The sequence below is a fragment of the Ammospiza caudacuta genome, chromosome 1 (genome assembly GCF_027887145.1).
Source record: "Ammospiza caudacuta isolate bAmmCau1 chromosome 1, bAmmCau1.pri, whole genome shotgun sequence".
Classification (NCBI taxonomy): domain Eukaryota; kingdom Metazoa; phylum Chordata; class Aves; order Passeriformes; family Passerellidae; genus Ammospiza; species Ammospiza caudacuta.
In genome coordinates this window covers 13,778,517-13,802,651 of record NC_080593.1, presented here as the reverse complement: position 1 = coordinate 13,802,651, position 24,135 = coordinate 13,778,517, and the positions used below count along the sequence as shown (strand labels likewise).

At 38.7% G+C, this 24,135-nt stretch overlaps 1 long non-coding RNA gene across 1 annotated transcript; it reads left to right on the top strand.

Moving 5' to 3' along the window:
• Window positions 1-139: 139 nt before the first annotated feature.
• On the top strand, window positions 140-17,946 carry LOC131565462 (uncharacterized). Its single transcript, XR_009275453.1, has 3 exons — window positions 140-196; window positions 17,363-17,457; window positions 17,846-17,946. It is a non-coding gene; the product is annotated as an uncharacterized LOC131565462 (long non-coding RNA).
• Window positions 17,947-24,135: the final 6,189 nt, after the last annotated feature.

Here is a 24,135-nt window from a genome sequence, read left to right as displayed (position 1 = left end):
TCTTACTCCCTAAAGAGTTGCAGCTGAGCCAATTATTAAAGATTAGGAGCAGGCCTGATTTTTACAGGCCACAGCTGTAGCCAATAAGAAGAGTGTTATAAAAGAGTGGATTGGTAGGAACAGGTGTCAGTTGCCTACTGTGAGGACAAGGAAGAGTCAGTGCCTGGAGGAGATGCCTACAAGAAGCATCAAGGAGGTATGGAACTCTTGCAATATAGAACTCTTGCAATGTAATGATAACAACCAATCAATATTCAAGTTGCATGTTAGACAAATTCTACTTCATTTGAGTGCCAAAAAGGGCATGGTAGGGGTGTGTGTTACAGGTAGTTCAAGGATGCAGAACCTTGTGCCAGCCTAATGTTTTTGTCATAGGAACTACTCTCTGCTCTGCTGTTTGCTCTTCTGAAACCAGCAATAGTAAACCAGGGCATAAATCAACATAACACTTTCTTCCCATGCTAAACTTTATCTTAGTTTTAGGAGTAGGATGCAGTTTGGGTAGGGATTTAAGTGCTTAGATATTGCAGATTCCTTTTCATTTCTGAAATGTTTTCCTTCTTTCTGGCCAATAAAGTAACATGAATTAATGAATTAAAGAAATTAATGTGATTGACTGTTTCTTGTGGCTCAGGGATTCATGCTGTTTGGCTAATCGATGGCTATGAGTGTTGCATGTGTAAGTAGTTATAAACACTTTGTTTTATTCATGCTGACTTTATCACAGAGCATCTTAGTTTGTACTGAGGAGCGCTCCAGGTAGACCATGGCCTGTGCATTCCACCCCAGTGAGGGGTGCTTTCAAAGGGCCTTTTGTTGCTCTGTCAGTGCAAGGCCTAAACATATTCCATAAACTATCTCATAGGATCGGAGAGTGACTGAACTGGAGATGGACAGAATATGGTAAATTATGTTAGGAACAGGCTGGTGATCCTTGAGGGACCCTCTGCAATACGGCCTGTGGCAACATATCTTCTTCCAATCATCTCTTCAGCTCTGGAGTTCTTACCATGTGATAGATTTATACATTTAATTGTCTTTTCTTTAAAGCTATCCAGCTGCTTTCAAACCAATATTGTTAACTTTCTACCTAACGAGGCTGATAAAAATGAAAGATGTTTGTACTTGGTTGGCTTCTTCCATGATCTGGGATTCATCTGGGAATTTGATCTATAGAATCTCTTAGAATTATCCAAATATTTCTGAGTGCCAAATATAACCAACTGAAATATCCAGAGATTAGTAGTTTTCAAACAATTTTTAGACTAAATCTCAAAGTCACAGCAATTTTTTAAAATAGAACTGTTGGTGCTTCCCATTCACAGGATTTTTTGTGACATTAATGTGGTGTAAATAGATAATTTTTACATGGAAATGCAGAATATAAATGGTTGGCTACTGATACATTTTCTTCTACTCTATATGTGTTAATACAGTACCATACCAGTGCTATGGTCATGAGAGATTCTGCTGGTGGAAAACATGATCATGGGACTTGACCTCCTTGGAAGCAAGGACTTCTCCAGGTCATGAAAGGGCAAGTATTCAGCTCATGACTAGTGTAGAAGTCTTTTTCTGTCATAACAGAAATACTGACACCTGGTTTGCACTTGAAAGTGTTCTCAAGGAGGCCTGTCGGGGAGGGATATGAATTTTTTGCTGACATAGCTATGCCAGCAAAAAACCCAGTGCAGAAGCTGCATAAGGAATTCTTTTACCTGTACATTTTACTTCTCTTGAGGGATAGGTGTGGATTGCTCGAGAAGAAGAGTCTTGTTACTGTAATTTCTATATTAACCTTTCTAGTGTAAATCAGCTGTAAGCCTCATCCTGCAGGGACTCATGTGCTAGTTTATCACTGCACACAGAGATGATACATCATAGCTTATGCTTACCTTGCTCCCAAGAATGACCTCCAGAGCAGCTCTAAGAGCAGTGTCACTGTCTCCTGTTCATCTGCTGCCTTCAGGCTTGTCTTACAGCTGCAAGTTCCTGACAATGCCTGAATGTTCATTTTTGGTATCTGTCCTGTTGATGTTCTAGTCTTGGGGATACCTTTGGGCCAAGCTTAGGAGATGGTACAGACAAAACCATTGCTTAGCTGAACTACTTTCAGGAAAAAGAGGGCAGGAGGTAGATGTTGTAAGGGGATAGAACATAAGTAAATAAAGGTAGTATAGAATGTAGTCTTACCACCTAAAGAGTTGCAGCTGGGTTAATTATTAGTGGTTTGGACAGGCCTGATTTTAACAGGCCATAGCTGTAGCCAATAAGAAGAGTGTTATAAAAGAGTGGATTGGTTGGTTGAGGGAGAACTGTAGTCAGGTGGCTGCTGTGAGGACGAGGAAGAGTCAGTGCCTGGAGGAGCTGCCTATGAGAAACATCAAGGAGGTATGAAACTCTAGCAATATGGAACCCTTGAGATATAATGACAAGATATAACAATGAAAAGGAGGGAAAGGAGCGCCCTAGTAGTGAAGCTTTTGATGTGCAGCATGCAAACTAAGGGATGAGAAGTACAAAAGTGGAATTTTCCTTAGGTGAATCGGTTCTAGCATAAATAAGCATGTGGGAACACTTGGTGGATCATGATTGTCCTTTGCTAGTGCTACATGCCCTACCATAAGTAACAAGTAGCTCTAAAGAAATTGGTAGTGGAACAGGGGAGTAGAAATGGTTTGAGTGAGCTCAGGTTATGACTTGAAACCTTCCCTTGTCTCTTACCATGCTCTTCCTGTAAAATAATTGTTCATTTAGAAATTCTACCTTAGAATTGATGCCCTAAAGTGTGGGCTCATAATGTTTGTTGCAGGAAGGACTCCTTTTTCTTTATGGAGAGACAACTCAACTAGAAATTGCGGCTAACCTCCAGTGTGTAGATATTTTGTATTGGTTAAGTTACTTCATAACATCTGAAGTGAAGGCTGGACCAGATACCAGAATACATTATTTGCACTAGTAGAAATAATTTCACATCATACTCTGCAGGAATTCAGACTTGTTCTATTTTTGGGCTTGAAACAGGAACAGCTTGAACAAGCTAGGTGATGTTTTATTTGAGACAAAGGTTTCTTTTTTCCTCAAAGGTTTTTTCAAGACATGAGGAATGCCCATTTCAAATAATACTGCCAGGGTTAGATCTGCAAATGTAAGCTCTGTGCCTGTGCACTGAGGTTGATTAATCAGCCAAGGTTAATTGAAATTGGTATTTTCATGCGAAGTCCTAGAGACTCACTTTGGAAATGCATGAATCTGCAGGTCTGCAGTCTCCCTGACAGATAAATCTAGTCTTGAGGATTGCAAATTCGATCCCTGCTGTTACCAGTCCAACCACAGGGGCCATTTAACAAAAGATCCCCGAGTTAATGATTGCTGTTCTATGACAGGGATATTGGACTTATTATACACTGAACACAAAGGTCTCTGATCCATATTTGTGCCTTGTTTCCTGCTTGGGATTCAGCACCACATGGTGGTAACTGTCTGCTTCATGCAGGAAAGAGTTCTGCTGTGATATCAGTGAGTGATAATATCAGAAGAACATCCATTTCCCATGAATTTAAACTATTACTGCAGTTAGGTGCAATTATTGAGAATCCCTGTAGAGATGTACAAAAAATGTTGTCTCTGCCCAAAGATGTTGATTCTGGAATGTAGCAGTGCCAGTCTGACATGCTTAGTTTGGGGTCTCAGTGGCTGCTACAAATTGTACCCTGGAAAATGGTTACTAGGGCTATAAAGTACAGTGCTGCATTTCAAGCTCTATTTTAAGTATCAGTGGCTTTGTCAAACTATACATGTAATTTAAATCGAATTTATATGGTGAAAATAAGTTGAAGAGGAACCAATGGAATAAGATGACTTCATAACAAAGAATATTGACTTTGCATATTAACTTCATTAACTTAATGCAGTCTCTTGTGTATTGGGAAATTGTTCAAGTGAGAATAATAGCTTTTGAACTACTTACAGGCTAATAGGTAGTGATTGTAGTCACTAAGACTTTGAATAGCTGTGGCTGTTGATTACACAGATTAAATGTGAGTGCAGTTTTCAATATGGGAGATTTTCAAAAAACTAATTTTCTGTCCTTCATTTTGACTTTCATGGCTAATGACACTGACTTCTAATGCATATTAAATTCTGAGAGTGGGAAATTAAATTCCTCTTCTGTCTCAGACATGACTGCAGAAGCTCCCATATGCTTATTTTAAATTGTTCAAGAATGAAGCTGTCAAATATAAGGTTGCATTAGTGGAAATTCTCATACAGTGGGACATGCTCTGTTGAAACAGCTACAGCTGATTGGTTATAGATGATTGTAGTGTTCATAGCACTAATTTTTTATGCACTCCTTCCTTATGTGTTTTTCTCTTCATTTCTGAACTGTGTGCTCGTCTCTGCATCCGCTGTGATTTCTCACTGAATGCTGGTTCCCAAGTTCTTTCTCTATTCTCCCCTTTTTTTTTCCTCTTTTTTTTTTCTCCAGGACCTAATTATGAAACAGCTTCAAATAAATACAATTTTTTAACAAAAAACATTCTGCTTCCTGTGAACAATGGGCTGAATTTTTCTCTTTATTCTTGGGGAGTTCTTATTCAGTTGGAGTGCTTTGCAGTTGGCTAGGCCTGAGATTTCTGGGAGCTGTAATTGTGTCTCATTAATTCTTACAGTAATGTAGGGTAACTATAAGGAGCATGCAATTAGTGGTCTGGTCAATGAATAGAGCAGTTAATCAGCAGACAAAGGATGGGGCTCAGGACCTATTAGGCTGAAAGGAAGTGTTACTATTGTCACAGGCAGTAGGAATGCATGCAGACATGCCTTCAAGTTGAACTGTTTAAGGGAACTGCGTATGTGTTTTGATAAACCAGTTTTCCTACCTATTCCACTACTTGAGAGAGATTCATTTAAGCTTGCCTGCTAGAAGTCAGAGACCATAGCAGGGGTTTCCAGCAGGCTGAATGGGCTTAGTGTATTCTCTCACCTTAAGAGGCAGCCCCAGGGTTTATCAAAAATAAAAAGCGGCTGAAGGGATGCAAGGCATCCTTAGCTGTTCCTCCTCCTCCTCCTGCTCAGAAAAATGGTTGGTGAATGTAAAGTTTAAATCAGCCATTGTGTGATTGTCAGTCAGTCATACTCAGCATGTTTGTCTTCATAATGAACCTTGTTTGTTCTGAATGGCTGTGCTTTCAGTGCATGTAAATGTATGCAAATACTCATAACAGTTTAAAAATGGTGGCTCTTATGGTAACAAATAACCTCTCCTACTTTTATGAAGACCTGACTTTTACTATATCTAGGGTTTAAAATGCAAAAATGACTCCAACTTTTGACAATGCTTCAGGGTATTTTGTTAGCTTCAGATCAGAACTTCCAGTTGTTTCTGCCTTTGAAAAAATATGAATCTCATGAATCCTGTGAAATGTTATGACATATGATGATTATTAAGAAAAAAGCTTTATCAATAAAACACTGCCCTTGAGTAACTCTTATTTCTAGTAGGCAATGCTTCAAATAAAAAGTCATTTCTTCTCCTAAGTTAAGCAGACACTTGGCATAAAAAAGCAGTAATTAAAATAACTTTTTTTGGGGAAAAAAAGGGAATCGAACTTTTATTAAACTTATATTCAGAGCCTAGTGTTTTTCTCAAAACTGAAAGTAATTTTCAACTGTCTTCTTTGTATTAACAGGTCTGTGGTTTTATCTCATGATATTCACATCAGCAGCAAGTAATGTTAGAAGAATAAAGTCTCTCAGGCTTTATATTAAGGATTCAATTATTCTGTATAATTAGCCCTGATTTGTTAAATATTTGAAACATTTTCTACTCTTAGGTATGGAACAGTGTACTGGAGTGATCAAAACCATAAATAACTTGTACCTTTACTCAGAAAATGCTTTTTTATCAAATAATAAGAAAGATTAAGCCTAAATCTCTCTCTTTTTCTGTTTGGATTTTATTCCTACAAGAAATATCACTTTTGTCCACAATCTCTCATGTATTTCTATTCCCTTGAAATACAAAGAGGCAATGGATTCTGGTATAAATTAGGTAGATTTAATGAAATTTATGAGTTGTAACTTGTGCCTTGAATATAAAATACTTGAGTGAGGCATAAGGTATTTTGCTGATGCCATTGTTGTCACCTGTCTGGTTTTTTCATTCTTCTGTGCATGTTTTTTGAAACACTTAGGGAGCTGTGGAGTCTTGGGAATAACAGTTTCTATATGCCATACATAGCAAATCTTTCCAAGGTCATCATTTTCTGTCTTCTTTTAAAGAAGCAGGGCAGACCTACCCTGAAAAATGAGAAAGTGGTATTACTTCCCTACTCAGAAGCTGACTGTTACCTCATATACATGCTACTTTCCCAGTGTGTGATACTGCTGAGAGAAACCACTGAACATATCTTTTTTAACCTGAGATTTGGAATAATAAGCTCTTTAAGTCCAAAATGGTGACTCTAAGGGTGCCTCCTTAACTGCAGTTCAGCCCAGGTGACACCTAAATCCCATGAGCAGCTTTCCTGTTCCATGGTGGGTGCAGCCAAGGTCCAAACCAGCTCCATGGGGGCAGAGCTTGTTCCCTGCTCTGGCAGCTTGACTGGGATGCAGGAAGCAGATGCTATGGGATCAGAATTACCTGGGACAGCTGATCTGTTCCCAGAGCTCACAATATCCTTGAACAGCTTCATCTCCTCCTGAAATGCAGTGACAGCAGCTGCTGCCGCCAGAAAAATGGAGCAGCTCCCTTTTACATAACATTTTAGTAGCTAGATATTCACCCAAGAGATGTCTGGATGGGCTTGTATCCATTCTGTGTATTGCCTTGCAGGCCACCCTAGCTCCTAGAGTAGAGGCTAGACTGAGCTAGAGCTAAAAGAAAATAGTGCTGGTCCTTGAATGTCTTTACAGATGAAATGGTTTGTCAGGAATTTGAACCAGAATCAATTCAGTGACCCAGAAGAGTATATGGAGTATTGGTGTGCAGCATGCTCTGTGCAATTTGTCACAGCAAATAAGCTGCTCTATAGGCTACTTGCTACAATTGTTGTATAACATTTTCTAGATACAGTTTCTTTAGCAAACTTGCCTGAAAGAGCATGAATTAAAATGACCAGGAAAAGGAACAGGTAGTCTTTCTGATGGCTGTGCTGAAAGAAAATTTCTTGTGACTGTTGTTACTTATTTCACTCCAGTCTATAGTAAAGAAAGAAGTAAAACTCTTCCTGACTAGGAGTTGTTCCAGCTGTATTTGAACTGTGATGGTTTGGGCCATCTGTGTGCAACTTAGAAATGATGGTTGACATGGTGATATTGTCACTATGTTGCAGAATTTCTCTGCATATCTGCTTTAGTTCCCAAATACTTGATGGCAGGAAAATGAATGCTGTACTTTGAGAGTAAGTTTTGACTTGTGTATCAGAGAGACTGGTGGCATTGGAAAGACTTGTTTTCTTGCAGAGACCTAAAAAAAGCAATGCAGAAAATGTCCACATTGGAACAGCATGATGCCAGGTAATAATTTACAGAAAGATCAATTTTTTTTAAGAATGAAATATGTAATTGAAAGACCAGAGGAGGATAGGGGAGATGATTTGACTCCAAAGATGCCCTTAGACTAATCCTGAAATCTATGAGAAGGATTTTTGGACAGTATGAACTTCTCTCGGGGGAAAGGCCATTGTGATCAGAATCTGCCCAGAGCTGACACACCTTGGTTTGAATCTCTGCACTGTCAGCTGCTGTGCTTGCATCAACTCCAAGTTTCATGTGATCCCTGAGTTGCACATAACTTTCTTCCTATCCACATTTATGTCTTACTACTATCACAAAGGAGGAACAGTCATACGGGATCAGACTAAACATCTGTCTAGCTGGGTATCCTGTTTCTGACAGCAGCCTGGGGTAGAGTATAAGAAAATGTCAAGCACGTAATGATCCCTTCTTGGTGTACTCTCCTACCTTCTACTGAATCATGGTTTTGGGACTTCCTGAGCCAGAACTAATGCTGACATTTTTCATCCCTCCTCACAGTTCCATTAGTGGTGCTACCCTTGAGACTTACTTTTTTTTTTTTTAACAAGTCTTTTGCCTTTTGTATAAGAACTTTTATTTTTTTAATGTGGTGTCTTACACAGGCACTCTTTCTTACAATGAACTGCTAAGCTTATATATCTTTTTCCCTGTTTAAATTCCTCTTTGGAATTCTTTTCTTCCTTGACATCTATCAGAATAAGTTTGTTGCTAATTTATTTCCATTTACTTTGTTAGTTAGCTGCTCATTAATGTGATGGGAAGGGTGTGGGGGATCCCTAGGGAGGCTGCTGGCTGTACAGGCTTCAGCAGGATGGCTCCATTTTAGCTGCTGTGCTAGAGAACAGGGAGGACTTAAGGTACTCCGTCCAAGACAAAATTTTTGAAACCTAACAGTTGCAGGAGCCTTCAATTCCAGAAACCTCACATTTCTCTGTGAGACAAGCTTGTTGTGCAACCCAGGTCCCAGCATGACAGGAAGCAAGCCAATTGCCACTGACACAGGCTTTGAATGATGTGGATAATCAAACAGTAAAATAATTTATTTGGCTTCTTGTTCCCAGCAAGTTGTGACTGGTCCTTTTCTAAATCAAGCCTTGTCTGCAGAGGATAAATGGTGCTGCACTGCACGCTGCCTTCCCTCCCCCTTCCTTGCAGCAGGAAGTAAAAGCGTCTGTGGAAGAACTTTGGTGTGAGCAAACACAATCTTGAGCCAGGAAATGTTTATGCAAGAGCATGTGAGGACCTGAAGGAAAATGTAGATCTAAAAAAATCCTGTACCTAACAACTGCTTCCCTCACCTCATCAAATGTAAAGGAATTTAAAATTTCTCAGTGTTTTAGCGCATGCGGTCTTTAAGAAAAATAACAAAATCTTCTATGACTACTATAATTTTGAGTTAGATCAGTTCTTTTTCACTTCAGTGTTTACTATGTCTGTTGGAGAACTTGATAAACCAGTGTTGGTTTCAGGAGGAGTGGATCCCTATCCTTTGTGGCTATAGGTATATAAGTCCCTGGGCTCCTACATTGAAAAAATAGCTTATTTAACATATCTTACCACCAAACTGTTACAACTGTAACAATTCTGACTACACAAATTCTTATCTAGATGTAAATGAATAAGAAGGGAGGAGTGCTCTCTAAAAGCTTCATACATGGGAAAGAAAGAAGAAATATTACTGAGTCATTCTTTGTCACTTAGTTGCCAAAGCCAGCTATGACAAAGAGTTTATAGTTTTTTCTGTTGCCGCTTTTGCATGCTGATAGGTTTAAGTGGAGTGATTAAACCCCTGGAACACGAGATGCAGTTTGTGTCAGCTAATCCAGTGCTGACCCCAACTTTCTCATCTCTGTGGGAAGGTTCTCTTCTGCTCCAGCATCTTGTCAGCTACTTTGACTGCACTTAATCCTACTCATATTTTGTGGTGTAGGCCAGGCCAAAAATATGTTCTCATAATTTGGGCCAGGCAAATTAGAAAGGCTTTGCCTGCTAGGCACGCTCATTATTTTATTGCTCAAATGTTTCACTGTGAAATCAATGTATTTTTCTTTCTCTGTGTCACAACAAAAATAGTCTAGAATCACCTGCTTTTCCATTGTTGTCCCCTTCATGTCCAGTTCTCAATTTTGATGCTATGCAGGACTCTTTATGCACCTCTGTTTTTCAGATTTTTCTCCCCCATCCATCAACTGACCCTCAGATTTAGAATCCTCCTTTGTTGCCACATGGCATCCCTATTGCCAATCATCTGTCAGGGTCAGCCAAATATTGCTGTTCTTGTTATTGACAAACAGATAAAAGAATCTGGTGAGTGACCTGCTATAATAAACTAAAAAATAACTTTCTGTCATGAGTAACTTGTGTCCTGTTTTTGAATTCTATTCCTGAAGTCTTGTTTGTTGCGGTCAATTTTCAATGGATTGATAGTAGGTTAATGTTATGTTTTCAGGATCTGTACTGCTTGAGAGCACAGGAGGTTGGAGAGCACTTGTAGGAGGACTAGCAGCAATGCTAACCACTTCTTTTTTGAGGTTTTCAGTCACTCAGAGTAATATAGTCCTTAAAAAAGTGTGCTTAAAATTTCAAAGATGTGATTTTTTTTGCTTATGCTAAGGAACCCTTCCCATCCTTTGGAATAAAAAACCTGGTAATAAACTGGGACTTGGAGGTTAGAACTTTGTATATGTAAAAAGTTTTGTTTATTATCCTCATGGATTGGACTAATAGCTATCAACAAAGCAGACTATGCTGTTGGTGGGGAATGAGCTTTACAAGAAATTTTATGAGTTTTGGGAAATAAAACCAAATTCTATCTTTTACATGAATGTCTCTGACTTAAAAACCGCCAACTTCACTCAGATGGAGTATAGTACTCCTTTTCATCCACTTGTTTTTATTTTGATTTATTGAATGAAGGTAGATGATGAGCTAGAGGATACAAAGAGAGTGCATGTATGCCAGAACCTCAGTCAGGATTATAGGCTAAAATTAAAATAAGAATTATAAGTACATACAGCTATGGTTACATGAGGGTTTGTGTGTTTTCTTTGCTGGTTTGTCATGAAAGGTTTTTTGTTTGTTTTTTAATTGTATTTTTTTAGATTTTAATTTTTTGTAATTTTTTAAATTATGACAAATGTTGTATTCATCTCCAAATGTTGAATCTTTTGCTGCATTTGTGATTTGGAAAACTTGCACTGTGCTTCCCTCTCATACTGCTACTACTACTTCTATTAATAATTATAGTTGAGTAATGTTTAAGGCATGCTAACTACAACAAGAATACGCAAGAGAGTTCTCTCATTTTGGGGAACTCCTTCTGACAAAGAGACAAACCAAAGTGCACAAATGGAAACTGTATTCAATAGCACAGGTTATGGGAACTGAGTGTATTAGTAGCAATATTGTTACTGAGGTTTTTGAAGGCTTCAAGGAAAGGAGAGGATGAAAGTGGACTTGAAGAATAATGAAGTTGCCATCTAGTTATTTCTGGGGATTTCAGGGAGACAGCACTGCAGAGAGCACCAACAAGGTTGCTTAGGGGACTTAGGGGCTTATCTGGGCTGCTTGATACACAAAACACAGGAGTCTGAAAAATGGGCTGCATATGAAAGTAAAAAATTAAGTATCTTATGTTTTAAGTAGAAGAGCATGCTGTATGAAAAGTGATACCCTAGTTACAGTGAAGGAAGGGCATGGATCCAGTGAGTCATGGATGAACTCTCAGTCTCCAAGGCCAGGCAGCTCTTGGGCACTGCCTGTCTGTGCTGATGGTCTGGACAGGTGGGGCTGGGTCTTACAGACACCCAGAGTCTGAATCCACTCCTCCACTCCTGCTTTATCTTCATGAGGTGGAGTGGCTGTTGAAATCTGACTTTGCATGTGTGTTAATCATCACCTGGTTCATTATGAAACTATTTATAACGTTTTAGTAGCCCTGTCTGAGCCCTGTCTCCCATCCCTGACACATTGCCAAGACCCCATCGTTTGTATCCAGCCTCAAATTAGCTGTTGTTTTGTGCAATGTCATATTGCAGCTGCTCCTAAAGTTGTGCTTGCAAATCCACATTCTGCAGTTGTAGGATGATGCTCATGTGCCCCTTTATGGATGCTGCTGATACTCTGAATTGTAAGGCTGTTGATATTCTGCTGTACTGAACACAGAAACTGAGGAGGCTTTGAGTAAATATGAGCAGGATGCACAGCTCACCAGAGCAGCTTTTAATGAAAGTGGAGGCAGGCTGTTGGCAAGGTGTCATACAGGAATGGCTGAAACTTACCTGACAGGTTCTACACAAAATTTAAGAGATTTAAATAATTTTTTTGAATAGTCAATTTATCTTGTGTGCTGAGTATTCACTGCAGCCTCTCCATCCATTCCTCTCCCAGATTTATCGTGCTGCAACTCTTTTACTCACCACATTTTCTGCCTTTAAAATCAAGACTTTAATCCTGATTGCCTCCTCTTTCTCAGCCTTCTGCATGAGGCTTCCCCTGCCCGGGACGTGCATTCCAAAGAATTAGGGGCAAGTGTCTTGTGAGTTGAATAAGAATGGTGATAATGCAAGATTGAGTGATACAGCCCCTTTGCTGTCCTTTTCACTTATGAATTTTAAATAATATTTATTCCCCGAAATTCAGAGAATAAAATTCAGCTATGAATTTTAAATAATTATTCCCTGAAATTATGTCAATGTTTTACTGACTTGTAGCTTACCATTGGGTTTATTAATTGTATTTTTAAAACCTAATGCCTGCTATCTTACCCATTGTTTTATAGATGTGTAAAGGGCTCTGAAAGCGGCTACATGGTGGAATTTAGCAGTGCATGATACATTTTATTAGGATTAAGAGCTTGTAAATTAATATAGAATTTCTGAGAGCTTCAGAATATACCTGCCTGAAAAATTAGCAGTAGTGACTTGATATGATATTTGTAGGTTTGCTTTTAGTTTGCAGAATGTCTCTGAGAGACAAGCTTCCTGCTAGCCAATTTATTTTTCAGATAACAGGGACTGTCAAGAAGTACATTCAGAAGGAAAACACAGTAATTAATTTGTCACTGAAACCTGAGGGGTCCTCTTCCTCATATAGGTGATAATGAAGGTTTTGCATGTAATTAGCAGGAATAATTAGCACATTTCTGGTAACAAATAGACTGAGTGGTTCTCTGCAAATAAATTAATTGTTGTGCTAACACAGGCAATTGTCTCTTTATTGTCTGACAATGCCCCTTGTTTGCACTAAAGCCTATTTCCGACCTTAGCAGCTTTTCACAAATATGAAAGAGAATCTATAAAATTGTACCTCATCCATCTGCTTTTAAGAAACTTCAGGACCACCAAGGGACTTGTTTGTTGAGACTTGTTAAACAATTTATAATCGTGAATGTTTTTTTCACTATATTAACAAATGGATTGTTCAAATCAGCTTAGTGGTAAACCAGAAAACCAACACTAATCAATCAAACGCTTTTCTGAGCATCTAGGAGAAGAAATGCCTCTGAAAAATAATACAGCAGTAAATTCACAGTGAAGACGAACAAATCCCAGAATTCCACACATAATCACACAATGAAGCAGTACAGGTTTTATGTGGTAGATGTTCCTCATAATGCAGAATCACACTGTGATGTGTGCTCCCTCTGCCTCACGGCTGTAAAAAGTGAAGGTGTCACAGGTCTGCTAAAACATCCTCTGAGCAGCCTTAGTCTAGGCAAGGCTTACTTTGCCTATACTGTCTTCATTTACTCTTTTCAGAAGATCTAAAAAGCTACAATTGAGCTAGGCTTTCTACTTCAGGTATTTTGTTTCATCATTTTTCTTTCTTTCCTTTCCCCCCCGTGTTTCCTCTGCTTAGGCACAACTGTCATCTCAGCAATAAGCTTACATTAGCTTCTGGGTCTTCATAAATATGGAAACTGTTGGTTATGGTGAAGCCTGCAGATATATTTCATCCCTCCCATGTGCCTGTGGAGAAGATAGAAGAGGAAATAGAGAATATTTAGTTGGAAGATGGGGTGTTGCATATATATGATTGGGTAAAATAATAAACTTTGTTCAGGGGAGGTATTGCTGTTCCTATGTTTTTCTAGAGTAGTAATTTTTCAGTCTTCCACTGAAATGGCAACAGTGAGAATATAACTGATAGGTGTCCCTTTTCCTTTGAGGGTAGGGTTATCATGCTTTGCCAAAATAACAATTCATCATTTCACTGCCAAATGAGTATTTATATTGATGTTTTGATTTTTATATTTTCATTTTCCCTTCATTATATTTTTATATTTGTGTTTTGATTTTTATATTTTCATTTTCCCTTGCTTTTCTCTAGCCATGGAACTGTGCAGTACAGTTAAATCTTGAAACATAATGTCAGCAATTATTGGAATTAATGTATCAAACTGTAACAGAAACCAGTCCTGCATTTTTCAGTGAAAGTGTTGTTTAATAGCAATGGTTTCCTAAAAATAAATAAAAAAAATTAAAAAGAGGCAATCTCCAGCTTCCCAAATGGGTGTTGTCTGGCATTATACATCAGTGGAAATTTAACCATTGGATCTACACTTCCCATTTTCCTGCCTTGTTGGGGAAATGCTACTCATTGTAGCTATATTCCATTGTTCTTGTCACTGTTGACTAGGATGGGTACAAGAATACGGAAACCACCATCAAAAAAACCTTCACAGCCAAACAGTGCTTTTGCAAGTGTCTGTACCATTGTGAAATTTAACACTTGCCCAAACATGTGGCTGGTTGACTTCAATGCCTTCTCACCAGTGCATTGCATGTCAGCCAGACAACTCCTGTTGTGCATCGTGTCAGGTGCTGAGTTGTCGTCTATGCTGAGTGAAACTTTGTAAGTATAAAAATAATGCTTACTAAGAACACATAAAAACTTGCATCTATCAGATTTTCCCAGGGATATCCTGCAAAAAAATTTGGACTTCCTCTACTGTTTGCTTCTGTGACCATCATTGGTTGTCATGCCAAGGTATCTTCTGTCTAGAAATGATCCTGTGGAGAGGGATGTAAGCCTTGGATATTGTGCAATCAAGCCTTTTACTTTTTGCAGGAAATTTCTCAGTCCTGAACTAAGATTTGGACTTTATTGTCCACATAGGAGAAGACTTATTAACAATGTTAGTATTAATTGATGGTTTATGTGGAAGTGGAGGCACAAGTGGTTGATGAAAGCTGTCTCAGATTGGGGAAGAGGGATTCTGGATGGGCTGACTCAATATCAGGGTAGGACTTCTGAATTGTTTGGAAAATGTGGCTTCCATGAGATGTAGAGGAGTGTCCTTCAAGCCTTGTTACCTCTTTCTGTCTGGTGGATCTTTAGGATGCCACTGTTCTGTTGCTGTATCCAGAGTGAATTTTCTATCCTATTTTTCTTCCCTGTACATATCCAAGTGCACAGCCAGCACTTTCACTTGTTGTGTTGTGCTTGGTGCTGGCTGCTCTCTGCCTCTCTTTAGCTACTCTCAAAAACCCCCACTGACCAAGATGGTGGCCCTGCATGAATTAAATAATACAAAGCTTGAAGGAAAACCAGTTTTATGCTAGCAGCAGAGGCAGAAAAGCATTCCAGTTTTTCTGATTCAGTCTTCCATCAGTGTCTTCATTGTTGAGCCATGGGGCTTATGAGGTAACTTGGCCAAGTCATACAACATTCTTCTCAAAGAAGAGAAATATTTTATGATAATTTTAAAATATTATAACATTTTCCTTTTTTGTTACTGCAAAATTGTGTTCCTTTTGTATGTTGCTGATTGTCAACAGCTAGAAAAGCGAAATTGAGCAAAGGATTATTCATGTCACATGGAGGTGGCAGTAGAAGCCCTGGTACAGCCTGGCAGAATAATTGACACAATCTGTGACCCACTGTGTGCTCCCTGTGCTCTCCAGGGTCCCCTCAGCTTTGGATGCCAGTGCATAACCTGTCCCCAGTGCCTGCAGCTCCTCCTTGCTGCCCTCCCAGGACAGCCCTGTCCATGTGTGGGGTGCACAATGAACCCCAGGGTGGGTGGGCAGGCCAGCTGTGTGATTCTGTGACGAGCCAAGATGTGCCCATGCCCAGGGGCTGTCCCTGAGGGGTGCAAGGTCAATGTTGGCAGCACAGCTGGCTCCAGACAGCTCCAGGCCTCGGTGTGTGTGCAGCCACAGGGCTGGGCATCACCAGACAGTGTGGTAAGTGACTGTGTAATTTGTACTGGTGACAAATGTTGACAGAAGAAAGATAAAATCTAGGATTAATATTGTCCTCATTAAAATGTTTCCTTTGGTGCTAATTCTGCCTGCTGAGATATGCTACTTGAACTGCTGCTGTACACAAAATTTGGTAGGATGAACCAAGTTTAATTCCTCAGCTTTTAAGTAAAGCATGAGTTTTCTTTTTAAATAAAGGCAAGATTTTTTACTTCTGTTGTTTTGTAAATTTTTATATGTGATGACAGCCTTGTGGTGGTGAAATAAATGTCTTCTCCCTTTGTGTTCCACTTGTAACAATGTGCTAAATTCATGTTCTTTATATTTCGCTCTATGAAGCCACTTGCAGAATGGTTATCCAAACCAAAATAAAGTGTCAGTTGCTCATCCTGCACCTCAGTGCTTTATCTATGTTTTCCCAAAATTGAAAAAAATCAGGGTGTGATAGATCTTAGCAAATTTCTACTGTGGCTTTATAACAATCAAATAACACCAGAACCTCTGGGAATCACACATAATGTCATGGTACATGACAGTGGGGGATGCAGACATAAGATTTTGTAATGTTTGCCCCAATCATGTTCTAGAAAGCTTTCTAATATTGTCCCAAATCCAGTACAGAAGGAGAGAACTTAAGCAAACAGGTAGTTTAACTTTCCATGCTCCTTTTCTCTGAAGGCTAAAGAGTACTGATAACTTTCAAAGGAATAACTTTCTGGAATTTGCTTTTAGCATTGCTGGTAGCCTGACTTTACATAGTAGGATTAGCTGAGGACATTTACAAGAGCTGGAAAAGGTTTTCTTTGACTGTTGTTTAGATTTTTTATTTTGCTCTTGATTTAATTTTAATCTAATCTCTTCTGGGCACCAAGCAGAGCTGAAAAGTGAGTGACATTTTATCTAAATTGAAGTGACAGCAATTGATCAGGTTTTCATCATCTGTCTTTGCTGTCATTGGTGCTTCCTCTGTGATCTGCAATTGACTGAGAGAAATGAAAACTTAATTGAATTCTTTAGTTCTCTAGTTGTTTATTTATGGATAGGTACGTTGAAGCATGGTGATGTAGGACAGAGTTCTCTTTCTTGCTATGAATAAAAAGTTTGATTTCATTAAAAGCAGGGACATATTTGACTTTCGTGAAAAAGCAGGATGAAATTTAGCTTGGTATCATGACTTGGGAGTTTGTCATGGTGACTGATGATAGAACAGAGAGCTGGTCACCTTGGTGAGGTTTCAGGTAATGCTTATCTCCCCATTTTTAATTTGTTACTGACAAAAGAACTGAGAAGGTTTTTAGAAAATGCATTTTGCAAAAATATGCTGGTAGCACTACCTTTGTGGAACTTGAGAAATACCTGGTACAGTCTTCAAAAAAAAATCCCCAAAAATATTTTGTTTTCCCTTCTGCTTTAGTTTCCCTCATTAAAAAATGACATTGATTTGGATATTGTGCTTTATGGATTTTGCACCATTAGAACAACAGTGTTACTGTGCATTAAGTAGTCAAGAAGAAAAGCAAAATTCAGCCTTGTCAAAGGAAAATTAACCTCATAAATGTTTGTGAGGAATAAAAAGCATGTAATTATCAGTTGTTTTTTTTTTTTTTTTTCAGATGCCAGAAGTATTATCTTAAACTTGGAAAGGCAGATATTTTAATTGTCTTATGGCACATGGTCACTATAAGACTTTTCAGAGGTATTTTTCCAGGTAGATATATTGTCTATGCCAACTCCTGTAATCATTGTGCATTGATTCCACCAACACATGGGGAATTCTAGTCCAAGTTAAATATTAATAGGGTTTCCTGCTTGCAAGCTCTCTGCTGCTTTTCTGCTTAGCAAATAAGCTCCTTGCCCAAGGATTTGGTCAAGTGACAGAGGAAAAAGCCCAAATCACCAAAACAATACCTTAAACTTTAGTTTGTTTGATTTTCTTTAGAATGGACCAGGACATAATTTTAACCTTTTTTCATTGAGTAATTATATTTCCAAATGTCATGACATTGAATAAAATTCAGGGCTTTGAGGGGTATATATGATATTTACTGTGATAAATGCCCTTGAATTCTTATTGCTAATTATCCCTACATTGGCAGAACTGATGTAAGTCTTACAGCAAACATTGACAGCTCATGTTATTAGGAAGCACAGAAGAAAGATCTAAGAATTACCAAAGACTGGTGTGTACAGTGAAGGTAAAGACTTTAATTTTATTTTTTTTTATTTCCCATGTGTTGGTGGCTTTTCTCCTGTATTAGAAGCCAAAATAAATGTTGTCTCGGAGCAACAGCCTTTTTTTTGTTCAGATCTTTATGCATTGCTCCATCATAATGATGCTCACTGAAGTTCACCAACAAAACACCTTGCAACATTTATGCTCTCACAATCTGCAAATTGAGGATAGCAGCTAAGCTTTTGTTGGGTATTTTTACCACTCTCGAGGGGTAAAAATGGTTTCTACAAGCATTAGAATTAAAACATTCCTAACACTAATCCCATGTTTCTAGCAGTCTAGTAAACAACTCTTATTAAAATTATAGGTAATACTGGAAAATATTTCATCATAGGAAAAGAGGTTCTTGGGGCAGTTTCTTCTTCTGCCTCCTGAGAGTATTATTATTTTAAATTTCTCATCAATTGTAGCCTGATTTAATCTGAATGAATGGTCTTGGTGTGAAAGCTGCTGTGGGTGGCCCTGTCCCTTTCTTGTCTGAGGAGCGTTTATTGCTTTGATAGTAGGAAATGAAATCATATGCAGTGGGCTGGTGTAGATGTCACTGCATGCTGGAATCTAAAGATATGAAAATATATTTGGTGGCAAAGTGGCAAAGTTTGGGGGTGGCTCCTGTGAGAAGCCACCAGAATCTTCCCCTGTGCTTGACAGAGCCAGAGCAGAACCAAAGCCAGCTGGCCATGGCTGAGCCCATCAGCAGCAGTGGTGGATCCTGTGAGCTAACACTCTTAAGAAGGGAGAAAATTCACTGATCAAGAGAAATCTGCAACTGCAGACAGAATATGAGAGTGAGAGAGCTCTGCAGACACCAAGGCCAATGGAAAAGGAGGGGGGAGAAGGTGCTGCAGGTGTAGAGATTCCCTTGGTGGCTGTGGTGAGGACCACGGTGAAGCAGCTGTGCCTCTGCAACCCATGGAGGAGCAGAGATCCACCTGCAGGCCCATGGAGGAGCTGAGATCCACCTGCAGGCCCATGGAGGAGCTGAGATCCACCTGCAGCCCATGGAGGCCCATGGAGGAGCAGAGATCCACCTGGAGGCCCATGGAGGAGCACAGATCCACCTGCAGCCCATGGAGGCCCATGGAGGAGCAGAGATCCACCTGGAGGCCCATGGAGGAGCACAGATCCACCTGCAGCCCATGGGACTCCGCACTGGAGCAAGGGAGGCTGTGGCCCCATGGAAAGGCCACGCTGGAGCAGACTCCTGGCAGAACTCCATGTGGACCCATGGAGAAACAGGATCCCACGCTGGAGGAGGTTTGCTGGCAGGATTTTTAGTGGAGGACTGTCTCTGTGGGAGTGACTCCTCATGAGAACAGGAGAAGTCTGTGAGGGGTCGTTGCCCAGGGGAGGAAGAAGTAACAAGAGACAGCATGGGATGGACTGACCACAGCTCTGTGAAAATGAGCTTGAGGAAAAAGGGAGGGATGAGGGACAAGCTGTTTCAAGATTTGGCTTTAATTCTCATTCTCCTACTCTGATCTGATTGGTAATAACTTAATTTTTTTCCTCAAGTGGACAGCAATTGATGAGTGGTCTCTCCCTGTCCTTATCTCTACCCTGGAGCCTTTTGTTATATTTTCTTTCCCCTGTCCAGCTGATGAGAACAATGATAGAGCAGCTTTGGTGGGCATCCAGCCAGGGCCAACCCACCACAAAGAGATACCAGAACAGATGTGGTAATGTCTGTGAGCATTCAAAAGGATACCTGTGGATTATTGTCATTAATTATTCCTATGGCTTAACAAGAAAACAGCAATAATGACAAACCTTAAATGTCATCAGGAGAGAGAAAACCCTTATTTTAAAAATAATCAAATTTGTCCTTTTCTAATTTGTAATGTTTAAAATTTGTAATTTTAAATTCTTTACCAAGTTGAGGGTTCAGCCACTAACTCTGATTTTATACAGATGATCAATGAAGGGAGGACTTGAGTAGAAAAGAACTAATACTGACTTTCTTTCATATAAAGTAGAAGAACATAGCAACTTCATAGCAAAAATCTTCCATGTGCTCAAAATATTAAGCACCACCATAATGTAGCCTAGGTTTTTCATGGCTGTTTAGAAACAGCTATAGCAAAATGGATCCCAAACTTGTTGTTTTTTTTTTTTTTTTTTTTTGACTCCTCAAAATAGAGGCTATTTGCCAAGTTTTGAGCTCTATAATATAAAGCCAACTCAGTCATCATAGGAGTAATTATGCAATAGAAGGGGCTGCCAAGGGCTGTCTCCTAACCAGTATCGCTGGAATATGCAAGACTCAACAAGATACTTATCTGTCAGGGATGCTGTAGGAGGCTTGGATTTAGGTACTCCTTGAAATCCTGTTGACAGAAATCTTTCCTAACCCAAATGATTCTAGGAATACTGCTATGTAGGGGGATTAGATTTAAAAAGAAAATGTACATATTTTTCAAAATATTCTTAATATTTTAATCTTTTATTATTTCTTGCAAAAGAGGTTAATTTCAGACAGCATGAATTTATCTTCTATAGTGTCTGACATCAAAAGTAAAAAAAGAGCAGAATTATATAATTATATGTGTGTACACACTTTTATTGTGGTTGACCTTTCATAATGAGCATAGCTGTTTTCATGTAGCAGAAACTCTCCATAACCACTTTTCCTTGAGAAGAATAGGTGACCTGGAACCCCTTTTTGCATCAAAACAGAATACTGCACCTTCCCATGAAGGATGGCCTGGCATTATTATTCACAAAATTATGTGAAACATAATTTTCACAAACACTTCTGTCCCTGAAACAAATCCTTTAGGTAGGAAGTTCCACACTGTATTGGATTCCCCATGTTCCAAGGGTTTTTCCTGTCACAGCCATGGTTAACATCCTTATGGGTCTGGTTGCTCCTTCTGGGAATGGATGTGTGACTTTCCTTGGGGAGGACATTGGGCTCCTTGGGGCAGTGCATTACATTAACCCAGCAGAGAACCTGGTCCAAGGAGCATTTAGTGTCTGGGACAGCAAGATAAACACCCCAACCTAATAAACTGGTGAAATTTTAAGTCTTAAAATCATTCTAGAATAATGCAATAATTTAGGATTAATTGGCATTAATCTAGTACAAACCCCTGCTGAAAGCAGGGTGAATATCACAGTTACACCTTGTAGTGAAGAATGAAAGAACACCAGAGTAGTTCAAACCTGAAATGTCAGAGGAAACTTATGACCAATCAAAATCCCCAGGGAGTCCTAAAAATGATTTCTGCAAAATTATTTTTGTGCATGCTGAAGGGATGAACGCTCCTCAAATGTACTGAATGCTGATCATGTTATCCATTTTTATTGGGCTCACATGTAGTAATAATGTTTAATTTTTCCACTTTTATCTGGAAATTAATGCTTCTGTTTACAATGCTCTATTTTCCTTACCTTTCCAATTTTTTAAAAATCAGGTTTTGTCTGACTTTCTTTGTTCATAATCTATTGATAGATCATCTGTAACAATACTTCCAGTTGTCTTTTTTCAGAGGTCCTGTGTAGGTTTTGAAAGTGTCAAGGAAACTTCCTCTCATGACCACATGCTCTTTCTCATTCTTGAATGAGTTGTCCATACGAGTTTTGGAGTGGGCTGTCAAATAGAGGTTGAATTACATGTGGAGGAACTGCTTTTTCTGATGAAGGGAGGTATTCCATGGAGGATAGTTTAACTTTGAGATTGTCTCAAGTAATTAAACTTACTAATTTATACTTTTTTCCTGTTCTGAATTAACTAGACTTTTATAAGATTGATATGACCACAATTTATTTCACATAACTTTATAAATTTTGCCAAAGCATATCAGGTGGGAGTGTAGGTAACTCCTAATGACAGATGAGCACCTGCACAGGGTGAGTCAGCAGACCAAGGCTGATATTGGCAATACAGCATTTCTCTGTTACAAACCATCTCTAAGTCACCCTGACCTGGGAAAACATCTTGACTGAGGGCTTGACTATACATTGAGCTAGTCAGGAACAGCCATTCCAGAATCCTTTCTGAATATTGTGTGTGCCTATATGTTTATTCCAGTTGTATCTCCCTGTACTCTTGGTTATTCCTGGTTGTTTGTAATAGACACTGAAATTTTATATGCTGTTTCCATCCCAGTTGAAGCATAAAAAGGCTCTAAGGAAGTCAATAATGTTAATGTTAAGCTTTTCCTCAAGTTACATTGTTTGTAACGTAGGAAAAGGCTTTAGGAAAAATGCTGTAACTTGGGTTAGTCACAGCTAATTCCAGCACTAGACTGAGGTATTGCTGATAAGGATATTCTCTTTACTCCTCCCTCTGCAATTACACACCTGTGGATCAGGATTACACAGAAAACCATCCAGCATGTCTAATGTATGTCTGTGACTCTCTGTGATAGCAGAAGAATCCTGAGATGAGAGGCTGCTGGGGGGTGAATCAGGACCAGGGTCACCAAGACCTCTACTGGCACAGAGGGTGGTATTCAGACTTGTGTTCTCATTGATATATTTTTGTAGCCTCTAGGATACCACAAAATTACCCAGATCTTCTGGAAAAATATTATTGTGTAGTTTGAATATCACCCAAGCCCTGATTTCTGCCCTGCTTTCAATTTTATTGTAGTGTGGACTCCAACATTCCAGGAATTTTCAGCTCCACCTAAACTTTTTCCAAGTATGTGGTATCTCAAATGGGACAAGTGAGTGTGTGTAAGGAGAATGAAGGTACATGTGAAGGAAAGTTCTTACAGATAAAGAAATGCAGGACCTAAGACTGATTAGAGAAAACCAAAAGAGTTGATTCATGAGAGTAAAGAAGCAAAAGACAAAGGCAGTGCCCTGAAGTTGGCAGCAGTTTTACACAGATATGCTGAATAATGAGTTGTGGTATCTCAGTAAACTCATGAAACTTCTGTTTCTGCTATAGGTGGGATGGAAGTTGAGGCAATGATGTCTTGATTCCATACCTAAATCTGATAGAATGTACAAGCTGAAGACCTCGTTCAAACACAATGGTCTTACTTGGTGTGAAGAGTGAGTGACTGTCACCTGGGGACTGCATGGTGCAAGGTAGCAGTGAATTACATCTTCTGGGGAAATCTGTTGTCCTTTTGTAAAAAATGTTTTTTTCTCTGTGAGGATATACATCAAAGTGATAGATTTCAAAGACAATCCCTGAGCAAGCTCCCCATCTCCCCATTAAATAGGGACATGGCTTTCAGCAGCACAACCAATACATTTCAAAACCACACTTATAATTCAATGATCTGTTGTTTTTCATCTTTGAGAGTCAAGGAGTGGGCACCTTCATTACAAAGCCTATGAATCTCACCTAAATTACCTATTGACCTTCTACAACCAACCCAGAAGGTGATAGCCATTAATTTCTACTCATAAAGGGAGGAGATGGGTGTGAACCAGAAGGAAAGTGAACTTTCTTAGAATGTTTCCTACATTTATAAGAACTATTTGTTAAGCAATTTCAGACAGGCACATTTGCAGCTGATGCAGCTGACTGTGGTTAATTTACAGAAAGTAAATTATTAAATTAGTCAAGTAAATTCATCAGGTTAAATTTACCCACTTTCCTGTTGCATCAGACTTTATCACTTACCCATGTGACATTTACTTTGCTTACCTAGAACCAATAATGTCACACATTTTTGGTAAAATCTTGTTGAAATTAGTGGTGAAACTCCTCTAGATGTCCATGAGGATTTCTCTCTTACAAAAGAGCCTTTCAGAAAAAAGTGAAATCTGTTTAAATTTCTGTTTAAATTTCTGTTTAAATTTCTGTTTAAATTTCTGTTTAAATTTCTGTTTAAATTTCTGTTTAAATTTCTGTTTAAATTTCTGTTTAAATTTCTGTTTAAATTTCTGTTTAAATTTCTGTTTAAATTTCTGTTTAAATTTCTGTTTAAATTTCTGTTTAAATTTCTGTTTAAATTTCTGTTTAAATTTCTGTTTAAATTTCTGTTTAAATTTCTGTTTAAATTTCTGTTTAAATTTCTGTTTAAATTTCTGTTTAAATTTCTGTTTAAATTTCTGTTTAAATTTCTGTTTAAATTTCTGTTTAAATTTCTGTTTAAATTTCTGTTTAAATTTCTGTTTAAATTTCTGTTTAAATTTCTGTTTAAATTTCTGTTTAAATTTCTGTTTAAATTTCTGTTTAAATTTCTG